Here is a 13325-nt window from a genome sequence, read left to right on the forward strand (position 1 = left end):
CATGACAAAACCCTCCACAATTGCCTACTAGACCAGGGGGCTAGCCACAATTTGATGCCTAAAGCTATCATGGAAGAGTTAGGCCTTGATATCACTAGACCATATCATGACTTGTTCTCATTTGACTAAATGAAGGTAAAATGCCTAGGATTAATCAATGACCTGACCATTACCCTCACTCAGTTGCCCATGAAGAGCATGATCATGGACATTGTGGTAGCAGATGTCCCTCCCAAGTTTGGCATGTTGTTGTCCAGAGGGTGGATCAAGAGACTAGGTGGGACACTACAGAATGACTTATCCTATGCCACCGTCCCAGTCTTTGGAGGGGAAAACAGGAGATTGTACAGAGAAGCACAACTGGCCTACATCATCAGTGATGAGAGTAATCCTTCTAATCATCCCATATATGTTGTGGACACTGACTTTGGAGCTTGTATTCTCCAAATTGAAGAATCCCAGAAGGCCTCAATATAGATCAAGAAACCAGTGAATCAGACCAAGGGAGAGCAAGGAAGTTAGGTTTGGGAAATGTTCTTTGATGGAGCATGTTCTAGGGAGACTGTAGGAGTAGGGGTGGTGCTGATATCTCTAGAGCAAGAAAGCACACATCTGTCTTTTAAGCTGGCCTTTCAATTTACCAACAATATAGTAGAGTATGAGGCTCTAATATTGGGTCTCAATGCAGCTAAAGACAGAGGAATCAGAAGCATAAAGGTGTTTGGAGATGCTGATCTTATCATTCAGCAAGTAAACAAAACATTTCAAGCAAAGCACCCAAGGCTGAAAGCATACGGAGATGAGGTATGGAGACTTAAAGATTCTTTTGATCATTTTTGTATCTCATATATCCCTAGAGTGAAAAACCAACTTGCCGATTCCCTTGCCGTGTCTACTAGCATGTTTATCCCTCACATGCCTTCCAGACTAGTTTATGAAGTTCAAATGAAATACAGACCGTCCTTGCCTGATAATGTCTAGCATTGGAAAGTTTTTAAAGATGATGGTGAAATAAATAGGTTCCTGCAAGTCATTGATGAATTATTTGAAATTCAAATTGACCAAGAGAATGAAGCCTTAGAAGAAAATCCCCAATCCCAGCTTAGAAACATAATTGGTAAAAATAGCATTGTCCAATTGCCCAGCAATCATATACCTAAGGGTCTGGTTCCATTAGAAAATTTGTTTGAACAAAATGATGTGCCTTATAAGGTTGCCGAAAAAGAAGACCAATTTGCAGTCTATAAGCATAATATAGGGAGTCAAAATCAGTCAAGATACATAAATTTGTCCACTCATCTGTCTGCTGCCCATATTGCTAAACACTGCAATTTAATGAAGCAATTTGCTAATGTCTTTGCCTGGAAATATAGTGACCTGAAAATATATGACAAAAAGATCATCCAGCATAAAATTCCTTTAGAGAAAGACACCATCCCTTTCAAGCAGAGGCTGAGTCCCATAAATCCTTTTCTTCTTCCTCTAATTGAAAAATAAATCAAGAAGTTATTGGCTGCCAAAATTATAGTCCCTCTCAGATATTCAAAATGGGTAGCCAATTTGGTAGTGGTGAGGAAGAAAGTGGAGAAATCAGGCTCTACATTGATTTCAGAAACTTAAATAAATGCTCTAAGAAAGACAATTATCCTCTACCCAAGATGGAGCATTTGCTGCAGAAAGTCTCACGGGCCAAAGTGATGTCTTTCCTAGATGGATTTTTAGGGTATAATCAGGTTGTTGTACATCCAGATGACCAAGAGAAGACTGCATTCACCACTCCTTGGGGCACTTTTATGTATTCCAAGATGCCTTTTGGACTGATGAATTTTGGAGCCACCTTTCAGAGAGCTATGGATATAACATTTGTGGGAGAGAAGGATAAGTTCATCCTTATCTACCTTGATGATATAATAGTATACCCCAGCAGCCATCATGACCATTTACAACATTTGAAGAAAGTGTTCTTGAAGTGCAGAAGGATTTCAGTCAATCCTAAAAAGTCACAGTTTGATTTAGAAGAGGGAAAGCTATTAGGACATGTTGTTTTTGCTGCAGGTGTCCAAATTGACCCAGAAAGAGTAAGAGAAATACAAACTTTGTCTGTCCCGAGATCAAAGAAAGACATCCAGTCCTTTCTGGGCAAGATAAATTTTGTAAGGAGGTTTATCCCAAATTTTGCAGAACTTGTAAAGCATATTACCTCCATGTTGAGAAAAGGGTCGGAGATTAAATGGACTGATGCAGCACGAAGATCCTTTGAGTCCATTAAGTAATCTATTATGGAAGCTCCCACTTTAAGAAGTCCAGATTACAGCAAGGAGTTCCATATATTTTCTTTTGCCTCTGATGACACCCTTGTAGCAGTTTTATTGCAGGCAGATGAATAAGGCTCAGAGCATCCAGTGGCTTTTTTCACCAAAACATTAAGGGATGCTGAGCTGAAGTATGATATCATTTAAAAACATGCATATGCTCTTATCAAGTCTTTGAAGGCCTTCAGAATTTACATTCTGCACTCCAAGATAACTGCGTATGTACCAATAAAAGATGTTCTAATGCAGCCTGATGCAGATGGAATAAGGGCTAAATGGATTGCAAAGCTTATTGAATTTAACATAGAACTGAAGCTCACTAAGCTGGTCAGAGGTCAGGGCCTTGCCAGACTGATGGCAGAAGAAAATTGTAGAATGTTGGACATAAATCTCACGAGCACGATTTCAGAGAATGGTCAGACAGAAGAAGAAACAACTGAACATGGGAAAAATTAGTCATTGGTAGAAAATTTAGCTTCTTGTGATTGGTACTCTGCAATAGCTCAATTTTTGTTGAAGCTAGAACTTCCTCCAGGCCTTAGTTCAAGCTAAGCCAGAACTATTAAGCTCAGGGCAGCCAAATATTGCATTCAATAAAATCTGCTCTATTGGAGAGATCCCTCTGGAGTTCTGCTAAGGTGTCTAGACAAAGAACAATCCATTGAAGTCATGCAGCGGTTTCATTCCAGCCTGTGTGGAGGGCATCATTTTTGGAAAACTACAACCCACAAAATCCTCAGAGCTGGGTACTATTTTCCCTCGTTTTCTGATGTCTTTTCATTTGTTAAATCATGGGACAGGTGCCAAATATTTGAAGGAAAACAACAATTGAAGTCCCTACCCTTAAAACACATACATGCTAGTGGCCCTTTTCAGCAGTGGGGCTTGGATTTCATTGGAGAAAACAATCCACATTCCAGCGGCCAGCATAGATGGATATTAGTAGCCACTGATTAATTCACTAAATGGATTGAGGCTATCCCTACCAGAAAGGCTGATCATAATGTGGTCATGAGGTTCCTGACAGAGAATATCTTCACCAGATTTGGTTGTCCACATAAATTGATCACAGACAATGCAGTAGCCTTCAGGACAAAAGAATTGGTGGACATGTGTAGCTCAATGGGAACTAAGCTGGTTCATTCCACCTCATATTACCCTCAAGGCAATGGTCTAGTAGAATCTTCCAAGAAAAGCTTGATAAGGATAATTAAAAAGCTACTCGAAGACAACAAAAAGAATTGGGATTCTAACTCAAGTATGCACTGTGGGCTGACAGAGTAACCACCAAGAAATCCATTAGGAATTCTCCATTCAAGTTGGTATATGGCACTGAAGTTGTATTCCCAATTCAGTTAACCCTCTCTATGGCAAAATTCTTGCAAGAAGAACGGGATGAGGAAGAAGAAATGGAAAAAAGGATCACTGATTTAGCAGAGGTACATCATATCAGAGAACAGCTGGTTGAAAGAGTGGTGGCACATTAGAAGAAGATCAAGGAAGTTTTTGATAGAAGAGCCAAAATGAATAATTTTTAGGTTGGATATTTGGTTCTGAAGTGGGATGCACTGAAAGAGAAGAAAGGCAACCATGGGAAGTTTGATGCCTTGTGGATGGGCCCTTTCATCATTTCTCATCCAAGGGAACAATGCCTTCATACTGCAAAGTATGGGAGGGGAAACAGTTTTTGATGGCCTAGTTAATGGGTGGTTTTTGAAAATTTATGTTTCTTAAGGTCTTCTGGCCTTAAGGTTGTAAATATGTTATTTTATCAGTTTTTAGTATAAGCTCAGTTAGACTCCATGCCCAATGGAACACTAGGAAATTTTGCTAATTTGGTTTTCACAGGAAAGGCAATGATCTGCAGTTCTTGAGACCTCACAGGGAGGATCTCATCCCCAGAAGGAGCCAGTGTTAGCTCTGCTACATATCTTGACATTTGGAGGGCCAAATACAAGCTTGGCCATGTGTTTATGCTCAAAAGAGAACTCGCCGCAGTCATCTTCCCTCTTCTCCTTCATTTCACTTACTCTCCCTTAACCCAACCATCTCTATTTTTCTCCAAAACTCAGCATAAGCCCCTGTTTCCTCAAGCCCCAAAGCACTAAGTTCAAATCCCCATAGCACCGCCTCCACATGACCCTGCACCTCTGTAACTCATAGTCACCTTTAAATCATAGCCATCGATTGCCGCATCCCGATCTAACGGTTCCCTAGCACATTTGATGAATAACCTGCCCGTTTGTTTCCCCACCGTCCAATCACCTCCGCCACGATCGGATGGCGTTCGCTATTCCCGCGCTCGCGAAGTGATAGCATGTTAACTCGCAATGAAAAGTGGTTTCAGTTTTCCCTAGTCACCACGCATGACCATCCGATTGGTATCGCACGCCCTCGTACCTTTTCTGCCCATCGTATGAAAGTGGTGCGGGAAATACCGTTTACCACCCGTCCTCTGTCCCTGCCCATTAAATCCCGCACGTCTCCTCTGCCCGATGACCATTGGATCTGCCCACCCGAGATCCAATGGCTCACGATCGCCTTGCTCCTACTTCCTCCCGATACCTCCCGCCGAGCCATATCCGCTATCCATCTGCTCAATCTGACGGTCAATCTTGTTCCTCCATCCAGTTCGTCCACCTGCTGTGTAGTCCACGTTCCTTGATGAATCTGCGCACCCGAAGGACGAAAATAACCAGTTCTCGGTACTACTTGCAGTAGTCCCTCAACAACCACATTCAAGAGACAGTAAGGCCAAGAAGAAAAAGGGCAGAGCTCGGTCAGGTAAATGCATTCAACAGTTATGGGACTTCATCCCATACAACACTCCACTTTCCCAAGAAGGACAGCAGAGAACCTGAAAAGATCAGATATCTACTGAAACAAGCAAACGCACTCAGAGACTCTATCAAGCAGTTAAATGCAGTTGGTGTTCAATTAAGACTCCTCCATACCTAAATTGGCCAAGTGCCTTTGTAATGAAACTCTATATATACCCAAAAAACAAATGTGATCAGGGTTGATGGTTGTTGTTTTGATGTAAGGTTCAACTTCTGGAGACTGTAACTACTTTGATACTTGCAGCGTCTCGTCTTCATTTTCAACTAATGCAAGCTTCTTTTGCTGTTAATTGCTCACTTTCCATTTCTATTCTGTTCTAGGTTGTGCCTGTTATGCAGTTTTCCTGAACTCTTGATGTTTAGCATTAGAGGAGTTGTCATCCTACCTCTATGTTTAAATCTTGCATGTACGAGTGAATGTGTTAATCAGGTTTCTTTTCACTTAGTGACAGAGAGCTGTCATCCTATCTATACACTAGGGAATTAGATTTATAGACCTCGTTACTGGTTGCAACCAACCATCACAAGGTCTTGTGCATCTGCTGGTGTTGTCAGTATTCTCCACATTCACCCAATCTCTAAACTGGGAGTAATTGGTGGTCTAAAGCCTTGTAGCCTGGGGGTGTTCACGCATGTCTAGAGTTAAGCATAGTAGAAGTGGTTATCTAGCTTGAAAAAGCATCATTCCTCCATTCATCCATTTCCAAAATTAAGTTGAGTTTCTAATGTTCCCAAGCATCTCCGAGCTACAACCTAGGAGAGTTTCTTGGGCTGATAACAAGGCTTTAGCAATGAGATACTGATCATGAACAACAAAACTACTGAATAAAGCTGAAAATCAAGAGGAAAAAACCAACTTTCAAAGAGAGAAACAATGTCACTCAATCATCTCACCTGAAACACAGGGAAACAGGGGTGCATATCACCTGTAACACATGGGAGGTGCGATGCATATAGGCTTCCCAGTTACAGACAGTGCAATGGACCAGGGAGCGAAACTAAGTTTGGTTTTTGCTCAAAAATTGCAGCTAAGTTCAGTGATTTAGGCTGAGTTATGATGGACAGTAAAACAAAAGTATAGGGGTATGATCTTATGAGGCTATGAGCTACCACAAGAGCACTTAGAATTCTTGTAAGTCAGACGTTCAATTCATAAACCAACCCAGAGATTAACTGAAGCAGCATTCATCTACTTCGCAATTGCATAGCAAAGGCGGTTCGAAGGCTAGTTGGCTAACTTCAGGCTCCGTCTGTAGTTTATAAAGAAAACAACAATAACAAATAAACAAACTATTCATTCCCCAATGGAGTCACCTTTTTGTTTCCAGGAAAACTAGTGTTGATTTGAACTGCTAGTCCCACTAAGATAGTTGGCTATCTTATAAACAAATAATCAAAGCAATTTGAGATTTCCTTTAGGTGTAGCAGATAAGAGGGAATAAAAGAGGACCAACCTAGATCTTTTGCTTTGATCCTTGCTTGATTTCTCTTTCCCTTGATAGAATTTTCCACTCCTCTCCTGCTTGTCCCGCTTTAAAGAGTACCTGTAGAGTGAAAGTAACAAAAAACCGACAAAGCATCTCTATCTAAAACATCATAAACAATGCAGAATTAGAAACACATTGACCATACAAGTGCATTCATAAACAGTAAGATTCACAAACACACGATTATATGGAGGAAAACTCAAATAACTTTATTAATAGTAGAAGAGAGGATTACAACCCAGTTGTCTGATCCAGCATCATCCTCCCAGCATTAAAGCCCTCTTCACCTCATGAAAAGCAAGATCACCCAACAATACAATGTCTTTTCTCACAGATAAACCAACAGCATTTCCTTACAAATTACAAAATTCTAGCCTCTAGATCTCTCAGATGAGGGATCCATTTATAGATGTCTTGCAAGTGTGTGAGTTAGCTCTGGGTTTTTGATTAGTGTCATTCCACTAATAGTTCTTGGTTCCACTTAGAGATTTCATTGATCTCTTACTCATCCCTGGGCGAATTCAGAGAGGCAAGTGTCATGGGAGAAGTTTCCAGAAGATTCCATGAGCTTCCAATTAGCAAACTATCTCTTCCATTTGTCTATTCTCTCTCATCGCACCCTACAGAAGGCCATTTCAGTATGCATCGCACCTAGCTAGTGTAGCAGCTAGTATGCATCGCACCTTGACTATGGAGCAGTTAGTATGGTCCAGTTTTGGCCAGTTCTGAGTGGTTTTTCAAGTGGAACTTCTGGGAAATGATGTAATCAATTGACCATGATCCTTTAGGGTATGAAACAACACTTTTAGGGACTAAAGAGCCCTTGGTTTATGGACATATGAGTTTGGGGTTGCAGTGCCCAAATATGTCTATAACAGGGACTAATTAATTCTTGTTTTGGATTGGATAGATCTAGAACAAAATTATCACGTTGGTACCTACCCCATGTATTTAATGTCCAGAGCAATGCATCACAAGTGAGTCTAAAATAGGTGATCCAATTTGAAGTGACCCCTCTTCTTCAGTCGGTTAAAGAATTTTCTCCTGCAACGATAGCTAATCATGGATCCAAATTTGACTTCTGGGGGATTATGTCGCTATAAAGGTGGATGAGGATTCAGAACCTGGTAAGATCATGATTTCTTTAATCTATGGGAACAATAATCGATTTAGTCTCAATCCAATGAAAAATTGTATTGGGACTGCAGCCAAAGCAATGATGGAATTGTTGGGAGTTAGGTTGGTGGGCTTGTTACTAGGTCTTCATAAAGGTCTACCTTTCGGAAGTGGTCTTGGCTCAATTGCAACTAGTGTAGTTACTGCCGTAGTGACTATGGATGGTTTGTTTGGAGAAATATTAAAAAAATTAGATCATGTTTTGTCTGGATTGGAATCAAAAGGTGTAATTATACTACCTTGTGAAGATGTTGGTTACATGCATACCCTACGATCATGTCACTACATCAAACTAAATCCCATTTTGGCATCTTATCAAACACATTGCATGCCTCTTTTAAACAACCATAATTATCATATGTATCGACCAGAGCACTCTCAGTGAATACATCTACCTTAGGCTAAGCTTTGATCATGTGAGCATGGACCTTCTTTCCTAAATCAACAGATTCTATAATACAAAGGACTCTAAGAATACTCACAAGCGTGAATTGATTTGGCTTCATATCTATTAGCCACATTTGAAGAAATAGATTTAATGATACTTGTCCATGTCATAGATTTTTAGGGTGAGTAAAAGGGATAATCGTTTATGTTGTACGCCTCTCTTTGGGTTGGGAAATTTTGGGATGTAGATTGTTTTTTGTTTCTCTCTTTGGAGTTTAGGGGAGGAATGGAAAATTGAGGTTGACTAAAAAATCTTGATTTTTTGCTTAGGTTTTCACTCTGTGGTTTCATACAGGCACTCACTTGGTCATGATGATGTTGGAAAGCTAGAACCCGGCACATTCCAACACACCACCACTAGCTACTCAGGTTTTGACATGGGAGTTATGGGACCCATTCTCTGCATATTCGTCTCTGGTCAATTAGCAAAGGATGAAAATGGTGAGAACAACTATGAGAAGTAATAAGAAACCATGAAGGCCCTCATATTGGTCGATGGTTTTGGAACTAGGTTGCACCCTTTGACACTGAGTGTCCCTAAGCCTCTGGTTGACTTTGTGAATAAGCCAATGATTTTGCATCAGGTAAAGCTAATAAAGTTGTAACAGTAGCAGTGATGAAGGAGGTTGTTTGTTTCTTGTATGAAAGATAAACAAATTGGATTTCAATTTGTGAGCAGATTGAATCACTCAAAGTTATCAGTGTTGATGAAGTTATGTTGAGCATATTGAATGCATTTGAAACGAAACTTGGGATTAAGATTACCTGTTCAAAGGAAACATATCCCATGGAAATTGCTAAGGCTTTAGCCCTTGCAAGGGAAAAATTAATAGATGGATTGGGGGAGCCATTTTGTTCTCAACAGTGATGAAATAAGTGAATAAACATTAAAGGAAACGGTTGATTCCATACAAAATATGGACGAGAAGCATCCATCACCGTGACCAAAGTAAAGTTTTTTGTCCTAACTCCTCAAGACCCTTGTCAGTTGCAATCATTTTCCTTGGTTTATTTTCTTTGTAGGGCATGTATTTTTAAAAGCCAAATTGCAAGGGAGTTTCTTTTCATAATTTCATTATGTAAATTCTCTCTTTGTTCAATTATTTTTATGGTTGCTAAGGTAAACAGTAAAGAATTGATCTCTTGAATTAGGTTGATGAACCCTCAAATATGGTGTTGTTATTCTTGACAAAGACACTAGACAGGTAGAGACATTTTTTGAGAAGCCTAGGGTCTTTGTTGGTAACAAGATTAATGTGGAAACCTACCTTATGAACCCTAGAGTCTTTGTTTGTAATAAGACCAATGTGGGAATCTACCTTCTAGACCCAAGTTTTTTGGACCCACATGAGTTGAGACTCACATCCATTGAAAAAGAAGTGTTCCCAAAAATTGCACAGGAGAAACAACTCTATGTTATGGTTTTACCTGGTTTCTGGATAGATATTGGGCAACCTAGAGACTATATTATTGGCATAAGGCTCTACTGAGATTCCATTCAAAGAAACACCTTAGATAAATTATAAACAAGGGTTAACATTGTTGGAAATGTGATTGTTGACAACACTGCATAAATTGGTGAGGGTCGCTTGATTGGGCCAGATGTGGCCATTGGCCTAGGAAGTGTGATTGAGGTAGGAGTGAGACAACCACGGTGCACCATTATGTGTGGAGTGTGCATAAAGAAATGCACTTCTGTGTCTAGAAGTAGCATTAGTTGGCATTGTACTGTTGGTCAATGGGCTTGCGTTGGAAACATGACCATATCAGGGGAGGATGTCCATGATTTTGATGAGGTATATATAAATGGAGGTGTGGTCATTCCTCATAATGAAATCATAACCAACATTCTCAAGCTATAAATTGTCATGTGATTGGAAAGATGTAGAAGGCCTAGTAGTTAATTAGTTATTGCAATATTAATGATACTTGTCCATGTTGTAGATTTTGTGGGTGAGTAGAAGGGATAATATTCTATGTTGTAGGCTTCTTTTTGGGTTGGGGAGTTTGGGGGTGTAGATTGCTTTTTGTTTCTCCCTTTGGATGTTAGGGGAGGAATCGAAAATTCAGGTTGACTGAAAAGCTTGAGTTTTTTCTTAGTCTTGCACTCTGAACTTTCCTACAGGCATTGGTTCAGTCATGATGTTGCTGGAAAGTTGTGATTCAATATTGATTATTTTAAATTTTCGATATTGTTATGTTTTTGCACTCTTGGTTTTATAATAGTCAATAGGTAAAAAAAATTGAGCAAATATCACAAATCAAGGAGTCGTGTGCTAATGCACATGTTGGTTAAAAGAAATCTATGAAAGAAGAAAGGATTTGTGTGTTAATGCACATGTTGGTTAAAATCAATCTAGCAAAGAAGATTTCACATGGGTAAAGATATTTGTAGGTAATTGTGCAAATTCAAAACCTAACAATTAATTCCAAGAATAAGGTTTAAATATGCAAGGCAATAACAAAACTTTCGGTTAGAGAGAGTGCACACGATATTGATTGAGAAAGATCAAAATGACGGGATTCCATTAACCATTGAGGGAACTGGATTTGAAAATGCCATCAAAATGATCAATTTTAAGTTGGTATTTATGTTAAACATTTAACACTATTTTATTTCCATTCAAGAGTACATTCACAATAATTAGTTAAAATGATATTTTTGAGAAATTAGCTCATGCCAGTGGAACTAGAAGCATGCGTCTTCAACCAGAACATGCTCATGATTATAGTGGACCTTCATGTAAGAAGGAGTAGATTTGGTCTGAAGATTAGCAGGTGGGGTTCATAAATTTCTACATGTACTTGTGCAAAGTGAACTGTACCATAATATCCAAGCCTTGTAGTGCTTTGGAATCTTCTCTGAGAATGCTTCTCTGCATCAGCTTTAATACGCATCAAGCACCTAATTAACAAGTGAAACCTTAAGCTTCCTTTCAATAGTTCATTTGGCTTTTAAAATTATATATTATACTACATATATCTGAGATAGGATATATGTACCAGATAGTAGTGAACTTAGGAAGGTGATCTTGAGGGAGTTGCAAGCGAAACCACATTCAAGTTACCTGGGTTATCAGAAGACACTTATAGCGGTGAAGAGATATTACTATTGGTAGAATTTGAAGAGGGATTTAACAGAGTTTGTGGATATATGCTTTGATTTTTGGTGAGTGAAGGCAAAGTGTAAACATCCAAGTGGACTACTATAGTCGACCCTGATTCCCTAATGGAAATGGGAAGTCATTTCCATGGACTTCATCACAGGGTCAGCAAAGACAGTGAAGAAGCATGATTCCATCATGGTCATTATGGATAAGTTAACAAAGTTTGCACACTTCATTTCTGTGAAGTCTACGTTCTTAGCAAGTGATGTGGCACATGTGTTTATCAAATATGTGGTTAGACTACATGGTGTTTTGATGAAGATTATGTTAGACATGGATGCAAAGTTCACTCCCAAGTTTTGGGAGTTATTTGCAGGTTTGGGCATAGAATTTTCCTTCAGCACAACTTATCATCCGCAGACATATGGATAGATAGAGAGGTTCAATAGGATATTAGAGGACATGTTGAGGATGTATGTGATGCATCAACAGTGGAAATGGGAAGAATATCTCCTTTTGGTAGAGTTCTCATGCAACAACAATTATCAGGAGTCATTGAGGATGAGTCCTTTTGAGGCATTGTAAGGGCAAAGTTGTAACACTCCCATTTGTTGGAGTGATCTGGTTAGCAAGGTATTGATTGGATGAGATATGTTGGCAGACATGGAACAGGAGATGCGGGTTATCAAGAAGAATCTCAAGGCAGCACATCATAGGAAGAAGAGTTATGCAGACATGAAAATGTTGTTCAAGGAGTTCCATGTTGGGGAATAGGTGTACTTGCGCATCAAACCAAAGAAGAGCTCCTTGCGAGTTGGCTCATGTGCCAAGCTAGCACCATGGTTTTGTGGACCCTTCAGTATCATTGCGAGGATTGGGCCAGTAGCCTATCGACTTGCACTATCTCAGATAGTGAAAGTCCACGATGTTTTCCATGTATCTTTTTTTAAGAAGTATGTTAAGGATGTTGATCATGTGATTGACTAATCTATGTTGTAGGTGGAACCAGATGGAGAATTCTAGCCGATGCATTAGTGTATATTGCAAAAAAAGGTGCTCATGCTCCGAAAATGAGCAATCGATCAAGTTAAAGTACAATGGAAGCACTTTGGGCCCAATGAAGCTACATGGGATATGGCGGATCAGATGCAGGTCATGTATCCTTCCTTGTTTTCCAATTGAGGCAAAGAAACTTGACATGGTGGTTTTTTATTTGCTTATGGTTGTTTGGTATTTTCTTATGATAGTTTGGTATTTTCTTATGGTGGTTTAGCATATTCTTTATCATGGTTTGATATATGCTATATGATGTTTTGATATGTGCTTAGATATGATAACTATTAATGTTTGATATATGTTTTGGTATATAATTTGGCATATGTTTTGGTATCTATATTTATGGTGATGTTGCTGTATATACCCATGTGTATGGATGTAAATATCATAATGAGTTGTGTTATAAAGCTCCACTATGTGGTATGGGTGTCATGTTATTATGCTATCATGTGGTTATGTTATCATGATGTTATGATGTTATATGAGTTGGTAGTCAAAAGGATGATCATTGTAAATATCGTAATGAGTTGTATTAAAAAGCTCCATTATGTGGTATGTTGTCATTTTGTCATGATCTTTTTCTCCTGAGTAGATCTTTCATTGTAAATACTACATCAAGATGTGTTATAAATCTCCATGAGAAGTATGTCTTCTTTCGACAATTTGGTGAGGAATATCAGTGATTGAACACTGAGGAAGATGTCCCCCAAGGGGGAGGGTTCTGTAACAACCCTAGTGCAAATTTCATGTAATAAAAGTTAAAAACAATAACCTGGGTTGATGGGAGAATTATTCCAAGCTGAATGTTGGGAAAGACATCATAGGGGGTGTTCAGTTGGTTCTTTATAGTTAAGGAAATTGGAAAAGGCAAGGTATAAGGATTTGGAGAGGAAAAATGGC

At 39.2% G+C, this 13325-nt stretch overlaps 1 pseudogene; it reads left to right on the forward strand.

The window, feature by feature from the left end:
• Nucleotides 1-8735: 8735 nt before the first annotated feature.
• LOC149164726 (mannose-1-phosphate guanylyltransferase 1-like) lies at nt 8736-10136 on the forward strand (annotated as a pseudogene).
• Nucleotides 10137-13325: the final 3189 nt, after the last annotated feature.

This window comes from Pinus tabuliformis, chromosome 5_1, assembly GCF_031772625.1.
Source record: "Pinus tabuliformis cultivar Carrire ecotype Pingquan chromosome 5_1, CPIR1, whole genome shotgun sequence".
Classification (NCBI taxonomy): Eukaryota; Viridiplantae; Streptophyta; class Pinopsida; order Pinales; family Pinaceae; genus Pinus; species Pinus tabuliformis.